Raw genomic sequence first — 25896 nt, forward strand, 5'->3', positions numbered from 1 at the left:
TCACCCTGCTTATTTAACTTCTATGCAGAGTGCATCATGAGAAACTCTGGACTGGAAGAAGCACAAGCTGGAATCAAGATTGCCGGGAGAAATATCAGTAACCTCAGATATGCAGATGACACCACCCTTATGGCAGAAAGTGAAGAGGAACTCAAAAGCCTCTTGATGAAAGTGAAAGTGGAGAGTAAAAATGTTGGCTTAAAGCTCAACATTCAGAAAACGAAGATCATGGCATCCGGTCCCACCACTTCATGGCAAATAGATGGGGCAACAGTGGAAACAGTGTCAGACTTTATTTTTCTGGGCTCCAAAATCACTGCAGATGGTGACCGCAGCCATGAAATTAAAAGACGCTTACTCCTTGGAAGGAAAGTTATGACCAACCTAGATAGCATATTCAAAAGCAGAGACATTACTTTGCCAACAAAGGTTCGTCTAGTCAAGGCTATGGTTTTTCCTGTGGTCATGTGTGGATGTGAGAGTTGGACTGTGAAGAAGGCTGAGCACTGAAGAATTGATGCTTTTGAACTGTGGTGTTGGAGAAGACTCTTGAGAGTTCCTTGGACTGCAAGGAGATCCAACCAGTCCATTCTGAAGGAGATCAGCCCTGGGATTTCTTTGGAAGGAATGATGCTAAAGCTGAAACTCCAGTACTTTGGCCACCTCATGCGAAGAGTTGACTCATTGGAAAAGACTCTGATGCTGGGAGGGATTGGGGGCAGGAGGAGAAGGGGACGACAGAGGATGAGATGGCTGGATGGCATCACTGACTCGATGGACGTGAGTCTGGGTGAACTCCAGGAGTTGGTGATGGACAGGGAGGCCTGATGTGCTGCAGTTCATGGGGTCATAAAGAGTCGGACATGACTGAGCGACTGATCTGATCTGATCTGATTTAAAGTATTGAAAGGGAATAATCTACAACTAAGATTACTATAGCCAGCAAAGATCTCAATCAAAATTGATGGAGAAATAAAAACCTTTTCAGACAAGCAAAAGTTCAGAGAATTCAGTACCACCAAACCAGCTCTACAACAAATGTTATAGGGACTTATATAGTCAAGAAATACAACAGAAGAGAAAAGATCTACAAAATCAACCCCAAACAATTAGAAAATGGCAATAGAAACAGGTATATCAATAATTACTTTAAATGTAAATGGATTAAATGCTCCAACCAAGAGACACAGACTGGCTGAATGGATAAAAAACAAGACCCGTATATATGCTGTCTACAAGAAGCCCACTTCAGACCTCCAGACACATATAGACTGAAAGGGAGAGGATGGAAAAATGTATTCCATGCAAATGGGAAGCAAAAGAAAGCTGGAGTAGCAATCCTCATATCAGAAAAAACAGACCTTAAAATAAAGTCGATTACAAGAGATAAGGAAGGACACTACATAAGGATCAAGGGATCAATCCAAGAGGAAGACCTAACAATTGTAAATATCTATGCACCCAACAGAGGAGCACCTCAATACCTAGGAAAAACACTAACACACATAAAAAGAGAAATTGACAGTAACACAAGAATAGTAGGAGACTTTAACACCCCACTCACACCAATGGACAGATCATCAAAACAGAAAATTAATAAGCAAACACAAGTCTTAAATGATCCATTAGATGAGATGGATCTTACTGATATCTTCAGGACATTCCATCTAAATGGACAAGAATACACCTTTTTCTCAAGAGCACATGGAACATTTTCTAGGATAGACCACATCCTGGGTCACAAATCAAACCTCAGGAAATTTAAGGAAATTGAAATCACATCAAGCATCTTTTCTGACCACAATGCTATGAGACTAGATATAAATTATAAGAAAAATCTGTAAAAGACACAAACACATGGAGATTAAACAGCACATTTACCAACAGGTTACTGAAGAAATCAAAAGGGAAATGAGAAAAATCACTAGAAATAAATGACAATGAAAACACGACAAGTCAAAACCTATGGGATGCAGGAAAAGCAGTTCTAAGAAGAAAGTTTATAGCAGTACAATCCTACCTCAAGAAACAAGAAAAACATCGAATAGACAACCTAACTTTATAGCTAAAGCAACTGGAAAAAGAAGGAAATAAAACCCCAAAATTAGTAGAAGGAAAGTAATCATAATGATCTGAGCAGAAATAAATGAAAAAGAAAGAAACAATAGAAAAGATTAACAATACTAAAAACTGGTTCTTTGAGAAGATAAACAAAATTGACAAATTTTAGCCAGACTCATCAAGAACAAAAGAAAGAAAAATCAAATCAACAGAATTAGAAATGAAAAAGGAGAGCTTACAACCGACAATGCAGAAATACAAAGGATTATAAGAGACTATTAAGAACAACTATAGGGCAATAAAATGGATAACCTGGAAGAAATGGACAGATACTTAGAAAAGTTCAATGTTCCAAGACTGAACCAGGAAGATATAGAAATTATGAATAAACCAATCACAAGCACTGAAATAGAAGCTGTGATAAAAAATGTCCCAAAAAACAAAAGCCCAAGACCAGATGGCTTCACAGGATAGTAATGTCAAACATTTAGAGAAGAGCTAATGCCTATCCTTCTAACACTCTTTCAAAAAAATTTCAGAAGGAACACTTCCAAACTCATTCTACGAGGTCACCATCACCCTGATACCAAAACCAGATAAAGACAACACAAAAAAAGAAAACTACAGATGAGTATCATTGATGAACATAGATGGAAAAATCCTCAACAAAACTTTAGCAAACAGAATTCAGTAACACATCAAAAGGTTTATACACCATGATCAAGTTGGGTTTATTCCAGGGATGCAAGGATTCTTCAATATATGCAAATCAATCAATGTGATACACCATATCAACAAATTGAAAGATAAAAACCATATGATCATCTCAATGATGCAGAAAAAGCATTTGACAAAATTCAGCACCTATTTATCATTAAAACTCTTCAAATAATGGGCATGGAAGGAACATACCTCAACATAATAAAAGCCATATATGATAAACCTACAGCAAACATTATTCTCAATGGTGAAAAACTGAAAGCATTCCCCTAAGATCAGGAACAAGACACGGGTGTCCAGTTTTGCCACTATTATTCAACATAGTTCTGGAAGTCCTAGCTTCAGCAATCAGAAAAGAAAAATAAATAAAAGGAATCCAGATCAGAAAAGAAGAAATAAAGCTCTCACTATTTGCAGATGACATGATACTGTACAAAGAAAACCCTAAAGATAGTATCAGAAAATTACTAGAGCTAATCAGTGAATTTAGCAAAGTTGCAGGGCACAAAATCAATACACAGAAATCACTTGCATTTTTATATACTAGCAATGTAAAATCAGAAAGAGAAATTAGGGAATCAATCCCTTTCACCATTGCAACAAAAAGAAATATCCAGGAATAAACTTACCTAAGGAGACAAAAGAACTGTACAGAGAAAATTATGACACTAATGAAAGAAATCAAAGATGACATAAACAGATGGAGAGAAATTCCATGTTCCTGGGTAGGAATAATCAATATTGTGAAAATGACTATACTACCAAATGTAATCTGCAGATTTAATGCACTACCTATCAAATTACCAATGGCATTTTTCACAGAACTAGAACAAAAAATTTCAGAATTCATACGGAAACACAAAAGACCCCAAATAGCCAAAGCAGTCTTGAGCAAGAAGAATGAAACTGGAGGAATCAGGCTTCCTGACTTCAGGTTATACTACAAAGCTACAGTCATTAAGACAATATGGTACTGGCACAAAAACAGAAATATAGACCAATGGGACAAGATAGAAAGCCCAGAATAAACCCATGCACCTATGGGTGCCTTATTTTTGACAAAGGAGTCAAGAATATACAATGGGGCAAAGACAGCCTCTTCAATAAATGATGCTGGGAAAACTGGACAGCTGCATGTAAAAGAATGAAATTAGAACACTTTCTAACACCATACACAAAGATAAACTCAGAATGGATTAAAGACCTAAATGTAAGACCAGAAACTATAAAACTCTTTAGAGGAAAACATAGAACACTTGATGACATAAATCAAAGCAAGATCCTCTATGACCCACCTCCTAGAGTAAGGAAATAAAAAACAAAGTAAACAAGTAGGACCTGATTAAACTTAAAACTTTTGCACAGCAAAGGAAACTCCAAGCAAGGTGAAAAGACAACCCCTAGAATGGGAGAAAATAATAGCAAATGAAACAACTGATAACAGATTAATTTCCAAAATATACAAGCAACTAATACAACTTAATACCAGAAAAACAAACAACCCAAGCAAAAATTGGGAAGAAGACCTAAATAGACATTTCTCCAAAGAACACATACAGATGGCTAACAAACACATGAAAAGATGCTCAACATCACTCATTATTAGAGAAATGCAAATCAAAACTACCATGAGATATCACCTCACACTGGTCAGAATGCTGCTGCTGCTGCTAAGTCACTTCAGTCACGTCCGACTCTGTGTGACCCCATAGACGGCAGCCCACCAGGCTCCCCTGTCCCTGGGATTTTCCAGGCAAGAACACTTGAGTGGGTTGCCATTTCCTTCTCCAATGCATGAAAGTGAAAAGTGAAAATGAAGTCGCTCAGTCGTGCCCGACCCTCAGCAACCCCACGGACTGCAGCCTTCCAGGCTCCTCCATCCATGGGATTTTCCAGGCAAGAGTACTGGAGTGGGGTGCCATTGCCTTCTCCTACTGGTCAGAATGGCCCTCATCAAAAAGTCCACAAACAGTAAATGCTGGAAAGGGTGTGGAGAAAAGGGAACACCCCTGCACTGTTGGTGGGAATGTAAATTGATGCATCCACTAGGGATGACGGTATGGCGAGTCCTTAAAAAAACTAGGAATAAAACCACTATATGACCCAGCAATCCCACTCCTAGGCATATACCCTGAGGAAACCAAAATTGAAAGAGACACATGGATCCCATTGTTCACTGCAGCACTATTTACAATAGCTAGAACATGGAAGCAACCTAGATGTCCACTGACAGATGAATGGATAAAGAAGTCATGTTATATATACACAATGGAATATTACTCAGTCATAAAAAGGAATGCATTTGAATTAGTTCTAATGAGGTGGATGAACCTAGAACCTATTATACAGAATGAAGTGAGTCAGAAAGAGAAAGATAAATACTGTATTCTAACACATGTATCGGAGAAGGCAATGGCACCCCACTCTAGTACTCTTGCCTGGAGAATCCCATGGATATGGAATCTGGAAAAATGGTACTGAACAATTTACTTAAAGGGCTGCAGTGGAGAAGCAGACATAGAGAATATACTTATGGACATGGGGAGAGGGGAAGAGAGGGTGAGATGTATGGAAAGAATAACATGGAAACTTACATTACCATATGTAAAATAGATGGCTAACGTGAATTTGCTATATGGCTCAGGAAACTCAAACAGGGGCTCTGTATCAACCTAGAGGAGGGACATGGGGAGGGAGATGGGAGGGAGCTTCAAAAGGGAGGGGATATATATGTATACCTATGGCTGATTCATGCTGAGGTTTGACAGAATACAACAAAATTGTGTAAAGCAGTTATCCTTCAATAAAAAATAGATTAATTAAAAAAAACTAGTGGGTGATAATATGATTAAATGCCCTATCTCTCATCCCAGCCATTACACTGGAATTTCACCATTACACATTCTTTCTTATGTTCAAATCTAGAGTCTAGTCCTAAAGGATAACCCCTCTAAAGAGAATAAAATTGTAAGTATCCATTAATACTATAGCAGAGATGAGTTTACATCATTGTAATTCTGAGAACTACATGGCAAATCTGAAGAAATCTAACAGCAGACAATAAAATCTTGTTTGAAAAGAAATGTTTTGAAGAAAAGCTTGATTTCTGATAAACAAGATCTATAATGGGGATGTTTGGGTGTGAGGAAAAGGTGCAGGGTGATCTTGATAAACTGAGAGGCTAAATGGGTAGAGATGAACAAAGCAGAAATGGAGAGACATCAAAGATACAAGCTGTTTCTTTCCCATTTGACTCTGGGCCAGCCTTAATGCCTGTTACAGTGGAGACAGATTATAAAGTTGCTTGTGAACAATAAAAAAGGTGAAGAGATGAGAGAGGAAAAGGAGGGCAGTGTGAGACAGAATATGAAGCTGTTTGGAGCTCTTACAGCAGCTAATAGTTAAAAAGACAGAAGCAAAGTATCCTTCTAAAATAGGACTTTCAACTTGTAACATTTTCTGTCAATGGCCTAAAAATAATTTGGAGGTAGGAAAATGAGAGATTCAAAACTAAAAAATTCCCAAATTATTTTATGTAGAGCTCAGTTACTTGTACCTTCCCCCACAGAGGCAAGGAAACTGGGAAATGTACCTTGAGAGCAGAGTGCCCACAATGAAAATGAAAGGTGATTTAGTTAATATGCAGCTGTCTCTACCACAGAGGATGCAAGTAACATATGGTTTAGAAAATGATTTATCTCAAGCCTACTCTCTGAGAGCAAATATTAACAATTTTAATAACACTAAAAGAACAGTAAAAACTGAAGTTTATAAAGATTACAAATTTATCTGTGGTGACTAATAAAAAATAAATGCATTGGTTTTCCTGGATACTAAGTTAATTTCAGCTTTAGTTGCATTTACTTTTCCAAGCAGAATATTATGTGTTTTTGATATAGCAAATAATGTAGGCCCATGGCTTAAAATGTGTTTTACTTAGCTGTTCTAAATTAAATGTTCAAATATCATAGCCATCTAGGTAATCTCAAAAAAGAATGTTGATGAAAGAAAACTAATTTAACAAAATATAATTTGATTTAAACTTGGATATAATTAGTTTCAAAATGTGATACTAGAAAATTGAAAGATATTAAGCATTTTACTAAGGGATTGGTGGGATATTTAATTAAAGTGCCACCTCAGACACTTTCCAGTTGCTTAACCTTATGTAAGTTACTTCTTTTTTTTTTAATATTTAAATATTTATTTATTTATTCTTGGCTGCATTGGGTCTTAGTTGAGACACCAGAGTCTTTTTTATGGCATGAGGGATCTTTTATTGTGGTGCACAGACTCAGTAGTTACAGAGGGAGCTTGTGGGGTCTTAGTTCCTTTAGTTTGAGAAATTGAACCCAAGTCACCTGTATTTGAAGGTGGACTCTTAATCATTGGACCACCAGAGAAGTCCCATTACTTATTATTCTGAGACTTAGTTTCTATATCTTTGAAGTATGGAAGGGTTTGAGAATTTGGATTAATTAATTCCTAACGCCCTTTCTAACTAAAGGTTTGAACAGTGAAAGTAAAGTCGCTCAGTTGTGTCTGACTCTTTGCAACCCCATGGATTAAACAGTCCATGGAATTCTCCTGGCCAGAATACTGGAGTGGGTATCGGTAGCTGTTCCCTTCTCCAGGGATCGAATGCAGGTTTCCCACATTGCAGGCGGATTCTTTACCAGCTGAGCCACCAGGGAAAGTTTGAAAGGTATTTCAGAATAAAGGAAGGCTTTAAATGTCATGTGTACTGAAGAATATAGTGGAAACCTCTCTTTTGTTAGGCAGGACTAAACCAGAAATATTTCAGGTACCTTGGTATCTGCAGAATTTCCTTTCTGGTATAGGAGATGGAGTTAATAGAAGCATAATGAGATAATTAATATTCTATATTTGTAAAGTACTTAGCATAGTGCCTGATACAAAAAGAGAGCTCAAAAAGTTAATTAACTTTAGCTATTAGAAAATCATTTGAGAACCCTTCATGGGCCTCAAATTCAAAAACTTGTTCTTATGATGTCACCTAAAAAAACCCCTCTCGGTCACTTACAATTTGGACTACAACTTTACATACAAAATATATCCCAGTGAGTTAGGTTGCTATATTTAACTACTTCTCCTTCTTTCTCCCTATTGCTTACTCCTTTCTCCTTTCTTTCCCTCCTTCTGTCCTGTAAATCCACAGTTATGAACTAAACCTAGGTAGTCTGCTTTCAGAGCCCAGGTTCCAACCTGCTGTTCTATGCTAACTCTTTTGACTACCTTTCACAGTGCCTTGCACATAGACACTCTGTAAATGTTGGTTGATGCTAAAGTATTGGCTTTTTTCTTTTCCCTATTTTAAAATTTTGTAGAATTCAGAATCTTCCATTTATCCTTATTAATGTCATTAGAATTTTTATTGCATGTGTGTGCTTGCTAATGTAGATTTTATTTATTTATTCAACCAACATTTTATTTCTTTTGGTTACTCATAAGAGTCATCAGTGAACCCTCCCTTTTTCTTACACACAAATCCTATCAGTGACCAAATGTTGTTTTTTATTTTCTCAGCAGCTCTCAGACCTGTCCTGTTTCTCCATCTCCATCACCAGGATCCTAGTTAAAGCTGCCAATATCATGTCCTTGAACGCATAGTTCAGTTCAGTTCAGTTCAATCGCTCAGTCATGTCCAACTCTTTGCGACTACATGGGCTGCAACACGCCAGGCCTTCCTGTCCATCACCAACTCCTGGAGTTTACACAAACTCATGTCTGCTGAGTTGGTGATGCCATCCAACCATCTCATCCTCTGTCATCCCCTTCTCCTCCTGCCTTCAGTCTTTCCCAGCATCAGGGTCTTTTCAACTGAGTCGGTTCTTTGCATCAGGTGGCCAAAGTATTGGACCTATAAAGTAGTCTCCTAACACATCTCCTCACATCACTCTTGACCATCTCAACACAATCCATTTTTCTTGCAGCAAAATCGTCAAAGGAAAAATGCAAGTGAATTTTAGCTGTTCTGTTGAGTATTAGTTGAGTTCAACTGTAGAGATTATAATAAAGACCATTGTGACTTTACGCAATGGTCACAGTTAGGGGGATTGTTGGAGATAATAAGGAACATAAAGATAGACTTAAGTAGAAGTTGTTTACCATCCCTCAGATTGAAGGATCAAGGGGAAGAAGATACATTACCAAAGCTCACTGTGAGCTAGACTAAGAAGGAAGCTACACACAGCACGAACTGTAATTATGGAGAGACAGAATGCCACCGGTGATACTGTGGTAAAACACAGAGGAAGTACCTTGATTTTCATTTCTTCTTCATTGTCAACTCTCCTGTCATTGTCTCCCATGGGTCAGATCTAACTGGAAACAGGAGGGCAACGAACCTGAGTAGTTTGCAAGGGTCAGTCTAAAGGCGAACAGAGTTGGGCAGATAATTTGAAGACTAACCAGTACACTATAAAACCAAATCCTTGATCTGATATGCAGAATTCTACAAAATCTGATCCTTTTTAGCCTGGTCAAGCACATCCTTGGCCACTTTCCTCATATTTCACTGAGCCGTATTTGGATTTTTCATTTTCTTGAATATACTGTGCTTGCTCCCACCTCAGTGCCTTTGACATGCTGTTCCCTCTGTCTGATGAGTTCTTATGGAATTTTTCACTGCATTAAATCTTAATCATCTTTCAGAGCTCATTTCAAAAGACACATCCTGAAATAAGTCTTGCCTGATTCTCCAGACTAGTTCAAATCTCAGTGAAATATGTCTGATTGCATCCTGCTCTTCTTCTTTGTAGTGCCTATCATTCTAATTAGATACTGACTCATTTTTAATTAAGAAAATGTCTGTAGTTCTTGTTATCAACATAGAGATTTTGTTTTGCTTGTTCGCTATTGATTTTCCAATGCTTTGTGCAGCTTTCTGCATGTAGTAGGCACTCAATAAACATGATTGATTGAAGTAATGAACAAATTAATTTTTCATGGTTCATTCAAAAATGCAAAAATTTTATGTGTGTCTATTTAACTTAATATCAAACCACAAATGAAATATGGGAGAAGAATAATCTTGAACTAGTTTTCTTCTGTTGTATCTGTTACTGTAGTGTTCTATTTGTGTGTATGCTCAGTCCCTAAGTCTTGTCCAATTTTTGCAACCCCATGGACTTTAGCCCTCAAGACTCTTATGTTCCTGAAATTTTCCAGGCAGCAATACTACAGTGAGTTGCCATTTCCTACTCCAGGGGATTTTCTTGACCCAGGGATTAAACCCACACCTCCTGCATTGGCAGGGTGGATTGTTCACCATTGTACCACTTGAGAAGCCCCTCTATTTATTTCGGAGACAAAAAAAGAGGTGACTTGTACTTGATATCTTACGTCTTTCCTGACTGTAAGGATTGATTCAAATAATTACTTTTTATAAAGTCAAAGTGTAGCAGAGTGCTTGGGAGGTTACTATCTACAATAGTAGATATTGTAGCAGAATTGTACAATAGCAGAATTGTGATAGACTATACTCTAGATTTTTTTGCTGTACCTTTCCCAGTTCCTCACTATTGTGCACCCCTCTCCCCTAGTATGTGGTATAAGATCTTTAGGGGGGAAAAGCCATTTTCATTCATCCCTTGCCTCCAAATATCCCTGTCTCTCACTAGCTCCAGATCATTTGTACCAACAAAATACATGAAGAAAAGGAGGGTTTCCTGGGATAGAGGTACATTAAAACCACGTTTTTCAACACAATGCATCATGCAAGAATTTTAGTATCTCATGCGGTGTGCAAATATTAAACATTATTATTTAAAGACTATTTTAAGAGTTTATTTTTGGTATGTTTATAGAAATAATGAGTTATGTTGTTTTAGAACTTAATTTCTGTTGGAGATTGTGGCTAAAAATACTGACAAATTCTATCTATAACCATTTGCTTTTCATATCACAAACTAATTTTTACACCATGGTTACAACTTCAACGGCAGCTTGGAGATGAGTGTGCCCCTACATATTTTTTCCTGCTAATATTTTTGCACATGACTTTTTTTTTGCGATACTTTGATTAACCAGAGACATGATTTCAGTAAAGCTCAATAAAAATGTTAATGTGCCACCTGGTTCAAAGTTGCTGTTGTTTTTCAATGTTTAGTTTGTGGTTTCAAATTGACTCTCTCTAAGGGTAAATCAAAGGATTGTCAATTCAAAGGATAAGTCAATTCAAATTGACTCTCTAAGGATTCAAATCAAAGAGCTGGAAGGGACTTTATAGTGTCATTGGTTCTATTATTGCCTTAGACCTGTACAAGCCAAACTTACCTAAATTGACACTTTCATTTGAATCTCTTCTGAAGACAGAGTGACCACAGCCTTACCTGGTTTGAAGTACTTAATTGCTCATACAGTGGATATGATGTTCTTTCTTAAGAGTGTGAGCACTGCTTCACCCCTTTGTTAATAATTAAACCAAATTCCTTTTCAGTTTTTGGCAGGTGTTCACTGGTTACTATCCTTCATGAACTTGAAAGCATTTATATAACCCTTTGGTCTACTCTTTGCAAGATTAAAAAATACAGGGAAAAAAAACCAGAGATAGTTGTACACTTTTCTTATAGAACCTGTTTTCCTATTTATTTTCTCAGGTTTCTTTTAGAGTCTTCATAATTTTAGGTGCTGAAAGAATATCTGAAGGTATTTATTGTAAAGTCAAGAAGAGGAGGCTTCTTCCTTCCAGTTCATTTGAAAAGTCTGTCAAGCACACAGTTCATTCAGAGCCAACACTCTAGATGTTAAAAGAACAATGTTGAACAAGATCAGATCAGATCAGATCAGTCGCTCAAGAGCCTCTAAACTGTGAGGGCAAACTGTCATATTGGGGCAGCAGAGGAAGCAGGCAATGTAGTGAGATGAGAATGCTAAGTGGGTGCGTGGGGGCATACAAAAAGGGGTATCCAGTGATGGCCTTAGGCTATTAAAGCAGTGAGGCACCTATGTTGACTTGATGCCATATTTAAGAATTTTGTACATTCTTCATGTAGTTTAGAAATGGCTCAAAATAGGGGAGAACAGCAACTTTAGTTGTATGTGCAGTTAAACAGAGAAACAAGCAAAACCTTGATTTGTGCTGTGGCAGTCTCCATAAGTAGCCTTTTGATTAGGAGAAATGTACTTCAGTTTTCTGATTACTCACCCAACTCTACATAAACCTTTGGGAGACAGGAAAAATACGTCAGGTCTTATTCCAGTACAAATGCGAATATAATCCCTAAAATAAAAGTTTTAAGGTAGAAGAGATAATCATAAATTTCAAAGCATAATATACTTTTCCAGTATTTACTCTTGACAAAAGAAGATGAATGTATTTGGTTTTCTTTTTACCCCATGATTCCTCAACTTGTAGATGATTATATATATGTACATACACACATACTTATTTTGGTAATGGTGTTGACTGCTGAATAATCACTGTATGTTCAACTTTTCACCTTGTGAATACAATCTTTAATTTAGTCTATTCTATTGTTTTACTGAACAGAAAACCAATCTTTTAGCCCTTAAGTGATAAATTGTTATTATGGCAATATGTATTGTGTCCATAGGTTCAAATTTTCGCAAGATAGATCTGTCTTTCACTTGTGTTTCTAGCATAATTAAATAGTTCCTCTTTTCACGCTTATACATATCCTAGATTGAATGATAAATTATGTGGTTGCCTTCCATATAGTGAATTTGAAGCCAACTGAACATATGAGAGGATAAGGAAATAGTTAGCATAAAGCAATAATATGAACATTTAAAGCTACCTTTTGGAATTGGTAAAAATCACACATCTCTTTCTTTTTCCTAAATAGGTCTGATTTTTGTCTTGGGCTTGGGACTTAATTTCTGATTGTATTTAAGTGATGTGGGAGGGAGATGAGGATGGTATTGAGGGTCTGGGTTTCTGTGAGTGATACATATGAAAGATAATCTATAAACATATTGTCTGGTTCTATTTGAACAAAATAATTTAGGATGACAACATCCAACAAATTGTTTATGAAATTTATTTTTCATGCTAACTAAATTTATTTGTGTTTCTGTTTTATTAATACTATGCTTTTCTGAATTGGCTATACATAACTTCACCCTCTATCAAAATATCAATACACAGATTTCTAATGTAATATAATAATTGCACTATTTTAATTTTTTAAACACAAAGGTTTTGTAGATACTGCTTATTTCTCAAAGTTACTGTAGTATCTGGAAAAGGCCTAAAATTTCTTTTGTTTTAGGTATACATGAAGTTTTTTAAAATTAATTTATTTTTTATTGAAGGATAATTGCTTTACAGAATTTTGTTGTTTTCTGTCAAACCTCAACATGAATCTCCATAGTTATATGCATTTATCCCCTCCCTCCTGAACCCCCTTCCCATCTGCTGCCAAGTCGCTTCAGTCGTGTCCAACTCTGTGTGACCCCATGGACTGCAGCCTACCAGGCTTCTCCGTCCATGGGATTCTCCAGGCAAGAACACTGGAGTGGGTTGCCATTTCCTTCTCCAATGCATGAAAGTGGAAAGTGAAAGTGAAGTCATTCAGTCGTGTCTGACTCTTAGCGACCCCGTGGACTGCAGTCTACCAGGCTCCTCCATCCATGGGATTTTCTGGGCAACAGTACTGGAGTGGGGTGCCATTGCCTTCTCCAGGGGATCTTCCTGACTCAGAGACTGATATTATGCCTTCTGTATTGGCAGGCAGATTCTTTACCACTGAGCCACCAGGGAATCCCATAGGTTTATTTTAGTGGCAGAAATTAGAAAGTTCAACTGGAGATGAATTATCGTGGTAAAGTTGTTTGGGTTGGGGAAAGGAAGGAATTATATGGGCAAAGTCAATAGTTCCACATGTTTTTATCTGTTTAAAGAAGTAGAATGATTGCAGGAATACCCATGAAAACCTTGTGCATTAGTTTGCTAGGGCTGCCATAACAAAATACCACGGACTGGGTGACTTAAACAGCAGAGATTTATCTTTTGACAGTTCTGGAGGATAAAAGTCCAAGTTCAAGGTGGCAGCATGATCGTTTCTTCTGAGTCCTCTTTCCTTGGCTTGTAGGTGGCCATATTCTTGCCAAATCTTTGCATGGTCTTTTCTCTGGGCATCTGCACCTCTGGTATTACATTGTGTGTCCAAATTTTCTCTTTTTATAAGGATACCAGTCAGATTAGGTTAAGGGTAACTCTAATAATCCCTTCTAACTTGATTACCTCCTTAAAGACTCTGTCTCTATATACAGTCACATTTGGGGGTAACAGGACTTAGAGCTTCAACATAATGACTTTTGAGGAAACACAGTTTAGCATATAACACCATTAAGGAGGAATTTCATTCGCCAGAATGAGTGAAGTCAAATCTGTGGCACCAAAATTTGAAGGCAGCCATGAGACAAGGTCTGAGCTACTCCATGATAATTCAGGGAAGTTGTTTTACAGTTTAGATGACATATATTATTTGGAACAAAAATTTCTTTGATTGCATATGATTTAGAAAGATCTAGTGCCCATGAAGAATTATTTAACCTGAATATAGGAATATCTTGCTGCTACTGCTACTGCTAAGTCACTTCAGTCGTGTCCGACTCTGTGTGACCCCATAGACGGTGGCGCACCAGGCTCCCCCGTCCCTGGGATTCTCCAGGCAAGAACACTGGAGTGGGTTGCCATTTCCTTCTCCAATGCATGAAAGTGAAAAGTGAAAGTGAAGTCACTCAGTCGTGTCCCACTCTTAGCGACCCCATGGACTGCAGCCTACCAGGCTCTTCCATCCATGGGATTTTCCAGGCAAGAGTACTGGAGTGGGGTGCCATTGCCTTCTTTCACTAGTTTCTATTTGGTATGTTTTAAAACGAAGATCATGGCATCTGGTCCCATCACTTCATGGGAAATAGATGGGGAAACAGTGGAAACAGTGTCAGACTTTATTTTTTTGGGCTCCAAAATCACTGCAGATGGTGCCTGCAGCCATGAAATTAAAAGATGCTTACTCCTTGGAAGGAAAGTTATGACCAACCTAGATAGCATATTCAAACGCAGAGACATTACTTTGCCAACAAAGGTCCGTCTAGTCAAGGTTATGGTTTTTCCAGTGGTCATGTATGGATGTGAGAGTTGGACTGTGAAGAAGGCTGAGCGCTGAAGAATTGATGCTTTTGAACTATGGTGTTGGAGAAGACTCTTGAGAGTCCCGTGGACTGCAAGGAGATCCAACCAGTCTATTCTGAAGGAGATCAGCCCTGGGATTTCTTTGGAAGGAATGATGCTAAAACTGAAACTCCAGTACTTCGGCCACCTCATGCAAAGAGTTGACTCATTGGAAAAGACTCTGATGCTGGGAGGGATTGGGGGCAGGAGGAGAAGGGGACCACAGAGGATGAGATGGCTGGATGGCATCACTGACTCGATGGACGTGAGTCTGAGTGAACTCTAGGAGTTGGTGATGGACAGGGAGGCCTGGCGTGCTTCGATTCATGGGGTTGCAAAGAGTCGGACATGACTGAGCAACTGAACTGAACTGAACTGATACCTTCCCAAGATTCCTTGTTTAGATAATAAAATAAAGATGCTAAGACCCAGAATAAGCCTACTGAAGTCCCTGTAAACCAAAATACTACTACTACTACATAAAAAAGTACTACATAAGTACTTATGTAGTCCTAATGAAATTGAACTCACATGTGAAAAATGTTAATTATTCATTTAAGTCTTATTATGGGAGGAGGAACATATTAAGTTTTAGTTTATTTATTTTAATGATACATGTTCTTGATTGAGATGAAGAGCACAGAGATTAAGTGTGCTCTTAAATGAATAAACTCTGAAGCCAAAATGCCTGGGTTCAAAATCTAGCTGTGCCACTTACTAGCTGTATGACCTTGAGCTGATTACTTAATTCTCCCTGTGGATCAGTTACCTCCAGTATAAATTGGGGAAAAACAAAAGCACTCACTTCAAAGAGCTACTGTGAAGACTGAATAACTTAATGTGTGAAATACGTGGAATAGTGTTTTCAGGGTATGTTTTTGAAGATGTGTTCCTTCTCCCATACCCTAACCCAGAAGTCCAGTAGCAGAGGATTAGAGCAATCAGATGTATGAAATGATTGGATCACTTAGAGAAATGTTATTGAGAGATATCTTGAAATTATTAGATCATTAGAGCAGAAATTAATATTGCATATCATCTATTTAAAATTCTTGGATTTTCCCATGTGAAGAGTGTGAAATCCATGAAAGCAGAGCTTATTAATAGTTTAAGCTCGAGAGGCAGACAAGTCTGTGTTTGAATCAGTGACCACTTTCTAAAAATGTAATTTTGGGTAGATTACTTAACCTCTCTACAACATGGCTCCTTCAGCTAACAAAATGAAAAGCATAACATTATCTCCTTCATAGAATTGCTGTGTGTTTCAAATGGAATAATAATGGTAAAGCATTTAGCGCAGTATCTGATACTTGTCCTATATCAAGTGAAAGAAGTTCCATCCTATTCCTAGTTTCTTGAGAGTTTTTATCATGTTGTTGTTGTTATTGTTCAGTTGCCAAGTCATGTCCAACTCTTTGTGATCCCATGGACCGCAGAATGCCAGGCTTCCCTTCACCATCTCCTGAGTTTGCCCAAGTACATGTCCGTTAAATTAATGATGCCATTCAACCTGCCAAGGAGGAAATGCACATTCAATTCCTAGATTGGGACGATCTTCTGGAGAAGTATTCTTGCCTGAAAAACCCATGCACAATGAAAGAAAACTTAGATTTTTTTTTTTCATTCTTTAAAAGCTTGTGGATAGTCAAGCCTTTAACGTCTGTTGTCTCAGTCTCCATTTTTGCCAAAATGGGTAATAACACCATTCTTAACTAAATCTAAGTTTTCTTTCATTGAAATCATGGATCCCTCAAAGGCAGCCTATGGGACAAAACATGTGTAAATCATATACCAAAAAGGGATTAATATCTGAAATATATAAAGAACTCTAACAACTCGAGACTGGAAGGAACCCAGTTAAAAATAATTACCCAAAATAACCCAAATTTTAAAAATGAACAAATGAAATTAATGGATGTTTCTTCAAGGAAAACACACAAATGGCCACCAGGCACATGAAAAGTGCTCAGCATACTTAATCATCAGGAAAAGGCAAGTCAAAACACAGTGAGGTATCACTGCATGCTTGTTAGAATGACTATTACAAAAGAAAAGAAAGAACCACTGTTGGTGAGGATATGGATAAACTGGAACCCTGGTACACTACTGGCAAGAATGTAAAATGGTTCAGCCTTTATGGAAAACAGTGTGGCTCTCCCTCAGGAAATGAAGAATAGAGCCACCATATGATCCAGCATTCTTACTTATGAAAATTTATCCAAAAGAACTGAAATCAGGATCTTGGCTGATCTCCCACATTTACTGCAGCATTACAACAACCAAAGGGTGGAAACAACCCAAATACTCACCAACAGATGAATGGAGAAAATGGGGTACATGCGTACAGTGGCGTACCATTCAGCCATAAAAAGGGAGGGGATCCTGCCACCTTCTGCAACATGCATAGACCTTGAGAACATTATGCTGAGGGACATAATCCAGTCATAAGAACATATACTATGTGATTTCATTTATAGGAGATGTGTAACATAGTCAAGCTCATCAGAGCAGAAAGTAAAATGGTGGTTCCCAGGGGCTGGCAGAAAGGGGAGCTGGGGAGTTGCTCTTCATTGGGTATAAAATTTCAGTCACGCAGATGGAAAAGTCCTAGAAATCTTCTGTACAGCACTGTGATTGTAGTTAACAATAATGTACTATTCACTCTAAAATTTGTTAAGAGGGCGTATCACACATTATATGTTTTTATCACAATATTTAAAAAAAAAGAAAAAAACATGCACAGAAAAGCCTGGTGGGCTACAATCCATGAGGTTGCAGGGTTGGATATGACTTGAGTGACTGAGCATGCATGCACACACATGTACTCTTCTCTTCCCAGAAGCAAGAGTCTCTCACATGTCTTACTTTTAGATAGATATTTTTCTGAATATTGTTTTGTGCTAAGTATTTTATGATGTTTTATTATTCCTTATTTTGTTAGTAAATCATTTGGAAGTGCATTTTAAAATATCACAACATGTAGTGTTTTTCATATTGAAGTTGATTTCTGTTGTATTTTGCTAGAGAATATGATTTGTATGATGTCAATCTTTGTTAGGAAGCTTCAGAAGTATTTTATATAAACTCAGTGAAGAAGATACGTATTTCCACATTGGGGGTAAAACATTCAGTATGATCTATTAGATCAAGTTTGTTTTCAAATCTCTATATATTTTCTAATTTTTTTGTCTGCTTAATCTACTGTTTACTGAAAGAAATATATAAAATTTCATCTAGTAATGGATAATTTGTTAATTTCTTCTCACACTTATGTTATTTAAAAAAATTTAAGTTATTCCACTAGGTGCATATAAATTAGAAATTATTATACTTTACTTTCAAGTTAAATATTGTTTTATAGTGACCATATTTATCTTTAATAATATTTTTTGCCTTTATATTTACTTTACTGGTTTTAATACAGTTTCCCAGCTTTCTTTTTGCTTGATATTTGCCTATTATATCTTTTCCATTCTTTTAGTTCTCCATATTTTATTTCTTTATGATATATGGATCCTATAAGCAAAAGTAACATGATCTTAATTTTTTTTTTAGATTTAGTATGGTGAATTTTGTTTTTAATGAAGCATTACTTTTTGCTTATAATCAATGATCACTGATATCTTTTGATTGGTTGTATCATTTTATTATGGGCTGCCTATTTGCCTCCGCTTTTGTTTCTCCCTAATGCCTTTCTTGATAGTCTATTGTTATTTTTTCATTTGGCTTAATTTTTTTGCCCATACCAAAGTTTTAAATTTTTATTTATTAAATTTAACAGATTTTAGAATTGTACCTCCCTGCTGGCATAGACAGTGAAGAATCTGCCTGCAGTGTGGCAGACCAGGGTTCAATCCTGGGTTGGGAAGATCCCCTAGAGAAAGGAATGGCTACCCATTTCAGTATTCTTGCCTGGAGAATTTCAGGACAGAGGAGCCTGGTGGACTACAGTCCATGGGATCTCAAAAAGTCAGACATGACTGAGCAACTAACACTTTTTTTGAATTCATAGTTGCTATTTGTCATTCTCATGATGTTATTCAACATTTCTGGAAAATTCTTGGCTTTTATTTCATTTATTTACTTTATGTCATTCATCCTAGTTTCTTCTGTTATTTACTTTGAATCCCTTAGGCATATGTCATCTTAACTTCTCATTTTATTTACCATAGTTTTCTTTCTTTACATTTTGGATAGTGTCTTTGGATATTTATTTCAGTTCACCAGTCCTCTCCTTAGACTTTTGCTTACTTCTTTCAGACAAATTTGCATTTAATAAACTATTTAAATTTTATTCTCTACCTAAGATTTTTCAGACAACAGAGGTGTTATAAATTCAGCTTTAGAACCATCAGGGTTACTTTGTGGTTATGAATTTTCAGGAGAGATCCACCTCTCCTGACACCTCCTACCTTATCTTCATCTATGTCCTGGCTTAAGACAAGTGAATTTCTTTGGTACCGGATTATGGGCAACAGGTTTTAACTCTTTTTCACCTTTATACTACTGATATGGAAACCTTGTTGGATTTCCTCCTTTAAGCAATTATCATCTGTGGTCACATGCTTGTTAGTCTTTAGAGAAAACTCTGGTGACCAGGTTTGGGCAGAAATTCTCAGAGAGAAAAACTATATGACTTGTCTCCCAGGATTTCTGGGCAGCTGTATGGGGGCTCCACAAATCCTTTTGCTCATTAGTTTTTATCTCAGCAGTACATTTAAAAATTAAAACTATACATATATGTTTGTCATTTCAGCTGATTTTATGCAGAGTTTAGTTCAGAGTATCTGACGGTGGTAGAAATTAAATTTTAGATGAAGACTCTTATATCTGTAATTTCACTTCCTACAAAATCAGCATTCCTTTCTAACTTCTTTGTTAGTAGGTGGCTCTGTTATAAACTGACATTACCATACCCCTCTGCAATGAGTCAGCTAGTTGGGGGTTAAAAGGAGCATTATAATTCCATCTGCTTGTCACCTAGGTTTTAAAGCAGATAGTTCCATCTCCTGACTTGAAAAAAGCTGTTTCTATATTTTACAGGCAGAGTGTTAGCTGTGGTAGCATTCTATTCCTGTGTTTTTTTCCTTACATTTTTAAAGCATTGTCTATATTTTGGCTGGGGAGGTGATCGGATATCCCTTAATATCAGATCTGGCTTGCGGTTTCTCTTTGTTCTATCATTGTTTTGAGTACCAAGAATTTATTCTGGGGCCCAAAGTAGACACAACATAAAAATTTATCAAACATAGGATGACAGCCTATAATGTTTCACCAAGTTCTGGGTTTTGCCTCCAACAGGAAATTGTCTGTTCCTTCAGTTCAGTTCAGTCACTCAGTCGTGTCCAACTCTTTGCGACCCCATGAATTGCAGCACGCCAGGCCTCCCTGTCCATCACCAACTCCCGGAGTTCACCCAAACTCATGTCCATCGAGTCGGTGATGCCATCCAGCCATCTCATCCTCTGTTGTCCCCTTCTCCTCCTGCCCCCAATCTGTCCCAGCATCAGAGTCTTTTCCAATGAGTCAACTCTTCGCAGGAGGTGGCCAAAATATTGGAGTTTCAGCTTCAGCATCAGTCCTTCCAATGAACACCTAGGACTGATCTCCTTTAGAATGGACTGGTTGGATCTCCTTGCAGTCCAAGGGACTCTCAAGAGTCTTCTGCAACACCACAGTTCAAAAGCATCAATTCTTCAGCGCTCAACTTTCTTCACAGTCCAACTCACATCCATACATGACCACTGGAAAAACCATAGCCTTAACTAGACAGACCTTTGTCAGCAAAATAATGCCTCTGCTTTTTAATATGCTATCTAGGTTGGTCATAACTTTCCTTCCAAGGAGTAAGCGTCTTTTAATTTCATGGCTGCAATCACCATCTGCAATGATTTTGGAGCCCCCAAAAGTAAAGTCTGACACTGTTTACACTGTTTCCCCATCTATTTCCCATGAAGTGATGGGACCAGATGCCATGATCGTAGTTTTCTGGATGTTGAGCTTTAAGCCAACTTTTTCACTCTCCTCTTTCACTTTCATCAAGAGGATTTTTAGTTCCTCTTCACTTTCTGCCATAAGGGTGGTGTCATCTGCATATCTGAGGTTATTGATATTTCTCCTGGCAATCTTGATTCCAGCTTGTACTTCTTCCAGCCCAGCGTTTCTCATGATGTACTCTGCATATAAGTTGAATAAGCAGGTTGCCAGTATACAGTCTTGACATACTCCTTTTCCTATTTGGAACCAGTCTGTTGTTCTATGTCCAGTTCTAACTATTGCTTCCTGACCTGCATACAGGTTTTGTTAATATCACCCTCTGCTGGTGCTGAAATGTTACCAATTTGGGATTTATTCAGCTCATCTGAGGCAAAAGTTAGCAACCCAATTTTCTGGGAGGTGTTCACATTTAAGAAGGTTAAGATTAGACAGTGACCAAAAATGAAGTTATTTCTTGTCAGTGTTCCCAAGATCTCACGTGGAGGACAAGAGGTCACTTGATATTTTCTAGTTTGATGACTCCAGCCTGGGGCCCAAGCATGCATGTCCCCTAGAAATCCTGTACATTGTGTCGGGATGGTAAGGGGGCCCTCTGCTGATGTCACCAATCTTGTGGTGGCCTGTGGGGCTGGGGGCAGTAGTACCTTCTTCTTAGAAATACCACTTTTGCATCAGTTTATTTGCCTAATTATGTTATGATTTGAGTTTGATATCTTGTCTACCAGAGGATTTCTTTCAAATTTTGGAGACTGTTTCAGGTGAGATGAGATAGTGTTAGACCTAGGCACTGTGTACAAGGTAAAGAGTCTATTATTAAAAAATATTCCTATCCACAAAGAGTCACAGATCAGATTCCTTCAGATCAATTAGAAATTCTTTTGCTCTTTAGTTTCAACTTTTACTTATGTGTCTGTGTTTATGGCCACATGTAGTTTTCTAACTGAAAATGGAAGGTAGGAAGGAAGGGAAGAAGAAAAGAAGGAAAGAAAATTTTTTCCTAAAATTTTCAGTTATTCTTGTTTAATTGCCAAATATATATAGGTTATTTAAAAATAAGTCACGTAAAAGCTTCTGTAGAAATCATTTATTGTTAGCTTGAAACATTTTCCCATTTGTACCTACGCTACCAACTTACACAAAATAAAACAATCATCCTGTTTATCATTTCATGATTAGATGCTAAAACCATGGAAAAAAGAAAATCATGCTCTTTTTTCTTTTCTCTCTCCTTTACTTTTTTTACTCTTTTTTCCTTTTCTTTTCTTATATATCTTAAAACTGGAGGACTTAGCAATTAGAAAGCCTTCAGTTTAGCCTGGATTCAAGTCCCAGCTCCAGTGCTTCATCCTCTGGTTGTACTGTCTGTGGGGTAATTCTTGCCAAATACTGTACTACATGATAAGTACACGTTACCTATAGTCAACACCTTGTGTGGGCATACTCCGTCACTTTAGTCATGTCCGACTCTTTGCTACACTATGGACTCTAGCCCGCCAGGCTCCTCTGTCTCTGGGATTCTCCAAGCAAGGCTGCTGGAGTGGGTTGCCATGCCCTCCTTCAGGAGTTCTTCCTGACCTGGGGATTGAACCTGCATCTCCTGTATCTCCTGAATTGCAGGTGGATTCTTTTACCACTGAGCCACCTGGGAAGCCCCATAGTCAGCAACTTAGGGAAAGTTAATTAGTAGATGAGTTCCTTATTCAAAATAAATGCCTTAACATTATCTAATTAATAAAATGTTTTTGGTGAAATTGAAATGAATGATATTTAGGTTATAGTGTTGGTTGGAAGGGTGATACAGGACTCATTACCTTGGCCTGAACAAATACTAGTATATAAGAGAAGACACCCTCTAGCCCAGAAGTGTGTGTCAGTGGAGCAGAACTCCAGGTTTGTGCTGTGGTGGACCTGCAGACCTCCTTGCCCTAGCAGATGGGGATCAAACTACAGGATCCAACTTTAGGTCCCCTTTGGAGTAGGCATTCCAAAGAAGGGGCTGCTGGCTGTTTTTTAGGTCAGAGAGAAGAACTCCACAGCTTCAGAGTGGTCACAGGTACTTTCTAATAAGTGTCTTTGCATTTGGCAAAAGGTGGTCTGGGATATCTTTTATTGAAAAAGACCTTTTGGAAGTGAGGGATGAGGCCAGGACTCTTGCCTCGCCTTCCACCTTTAAATATGAGAGGTTTCCAGTTTTTACCAAAAAGAACTTAACATTTGTGAAAGAGCTAAGCTGACTGGTTTCCAGCACTTTAGTTTTACAGTTATGTACATTCCTGTCTGCTTCCCTAGGTAGCAGAAACACTCTGAGAGCCAGACTCCATTCTACACTGTGAGCAGCTAGAATTTGGGTCCTGCTCTGACACAGCAAATAGTAAGTCTTCAAAAAATCCAGTGGAGTCCTTTGAACTCTGTAAGTGATGGTAATAACTTTTCTTTTTTTTAAAAAAAAAAAAGGAAAGCAGCTGTGTGCATTATTCTTCCTCCTTTTCAAGGTCACATCCCCATTGGGTATATCTGCCTGTGTCTTCAATCTTCTCTTGACCTACCAGCACTGTCTTCAGACTAAGGAATAATTATCATACAGTCATATTCACATGCCAGATAGCAACATATTTGGTTTTTATGAAACAAAAGACCAGTATTTGCAAATCACATATGATTCATTGTTCCTTGGAAATTAGCTAGAAATTATTAATGTATTATAGCCAATGCAGCCAGTGTTTATATGTGTTTCATTCATATGTTGCCATATTATTAATTTTTGTAGTCATTCTCTTCAGCTGCCAAATATTCTTTCCCTGATATCTTGCTGTGCTTTGTAACAAATATGTAAAAAAAGCCTTTGTTCTGAAAAAAAGCCACTCATTGAAATGGAGTCTGAATTCAAATGTTAAGTTATTCAGCTCAGTAAGATCAATGTGACATCACACTTTTGTTAAATATCTTAGGGGAAAAAAAGAGAGGGAGAGAGAGAGGCCAACATTTACTGCCTTCAGTGCTGAATGAACCATTATTTCCTTTGTCTAAATTCTCTCTCTTCTCACCTCTGACCAAGGCAAAGAAGCATTTACCAACATATTAAACTTATATAAAAGTGGGACTGAATAATCCATTAGTGTGTTAGTGTGTTAGTCGCTCAGTTGTGTCCAACTCTTTACGACCCCATGGACTGTAGCCTGCCAGGCTTCTCTGTCCATGGGATTTTCCATGCAAGAATACTGGGGTGGTTTGCCATTTCCTTCTTCAGGGAATCTTCCCATCCCAGAAATTGAACCCAGGTCTCCTGCATTGCAGGCAGATTCTTTACTCTCTGAGCCACCTATATCTGGAGGATAAACCACTGACCATTTCACCATGAAGTGGTGTCTTTTATAGTGATTTCCCTCTTTTTCAATGTGCTTTTCCTGCAACACTTTTGAGGTAGATGTTAACTTTATGCTTGAAAAGGATCCTGTGGATTTCTTGTATTTTTTATTATTGTAGTAAAAATGCATGACATAATACCATCTTAACCATTTCTAAGTATGTGGCTTAATGATATTTAGTATATTCACATGGTTAGGCAATAGATCACTAGAACTTTTTAATCTTGTAAAATCAAAATTCTGTATCCACTGAACAACAACTTTCCATTTCCTTCTCCCAAGGCTCCCCGTTCTACTTTTGATCTCTGTGAATGTGACTTCTCTAGATATCTCATTTAAATGGAAACATATAGTATTTGTCTTTTGTGACTGGCTTATTTTACTAAGCATAAAGTCCTGAGGTTCATCCATATTGTAATGTGTCAGTATTTCCTTTGTTTTTAAGAGTGAATACTACTCCATTGCATACATACACCACATTTTATTTATCCATTCATCTGTCAGTGGACACTTGGGTCATTTTACCTCTTAGCTATTATGAATAGTGATGCTATGATTGTGAATACACTGGGGCTGCCATAACAAAATACCACAGACAGAAATGGCTTAAAGAAACATGAATTTATTTTCTCATAGTTCTGGAGACTGGAAGTTTGGATACTCTATCCTGTTTTATTAGCGTATATATCTGACTTCTTGTATTTTTATTTATTATTATAGCTATAAATTTTAGTAGTTTTTTATATCTGAAAAGGAATGAAATTTACATGGGAATTAAAAAATTAGGTAGATAGATATTTGGAAAATTTATAGTAGTGTGTCCTAGTTTTAAAGTAGGTTTTTTGGTAAGATTGTAATGTATATTTTTTGGAATTCTCTGGAGTGCCTTTTACTAGGTAATAAGTTCTAGTTTGTTTTATCAAAATGTATTTTTAGATTAATTTAATCAAACTTTATAACTCCTTTAGAATGCAGTTCTCACTTTTACCTAGTTATTCTTCATGTTAGTCATTTCTAAACATTATGGAAAACATATTACTGGTTTGAAAAATGAGATCTACCTGAAGTTTTAAGAATTTCTTTAGATAGTACTTTCATTTTTAAAAAAATATTTAGATTCTATTTTATCTATGGCTTACATTCATTGCTTTCCTCTGGGTGGAAAAGAATTGTATATAATCAAAATAGATACAAGCCAAGTTACATGGTAACTGACGGCATTAGGCCCTTCTTCTTCTAGCCACCTAATATTTAATAATGTATAATCAAAGAACTATCAAAATAAAAAGGTTCAATAAATGTGGGATGAAGGGAGAAGACAAAAGAGACTGCTCTTCTAAGAAATAATGTATACGTTTTGGGAATACATATCCAAATTTTCTTTGTAATTTCTTAAAAAAAGAAAAAAAATTTCCAGGTCATAAACTGATATTAGTAAACTAGAAAGAAAGAGAATATTGGATGGAACCAATGAAGTGCTGGTTTCATTATAAAATATCTTTTAAAATATGCCTTGTAATTATAACTACATTTAATGTTATCCTGGAGAAGGAAATGGTAACCCTCTCTAGTATTCTTGCTTGAAAATCC

This window comes from Bos mutus, chromosome 4 (assembly GCF_027580195.1).
Source record: "Bos mutus isolate GX-2022 chromosome 4, NWIPB_WYAK_1.1, whole genome shotgun sequence".
In the NCBI taxonomy this organism is placed as follows: Eukaryota; Metazoa; Chordata; class Mammalia; order Artiodactyla; family Bovidae; genus Bos; species Bos mutus.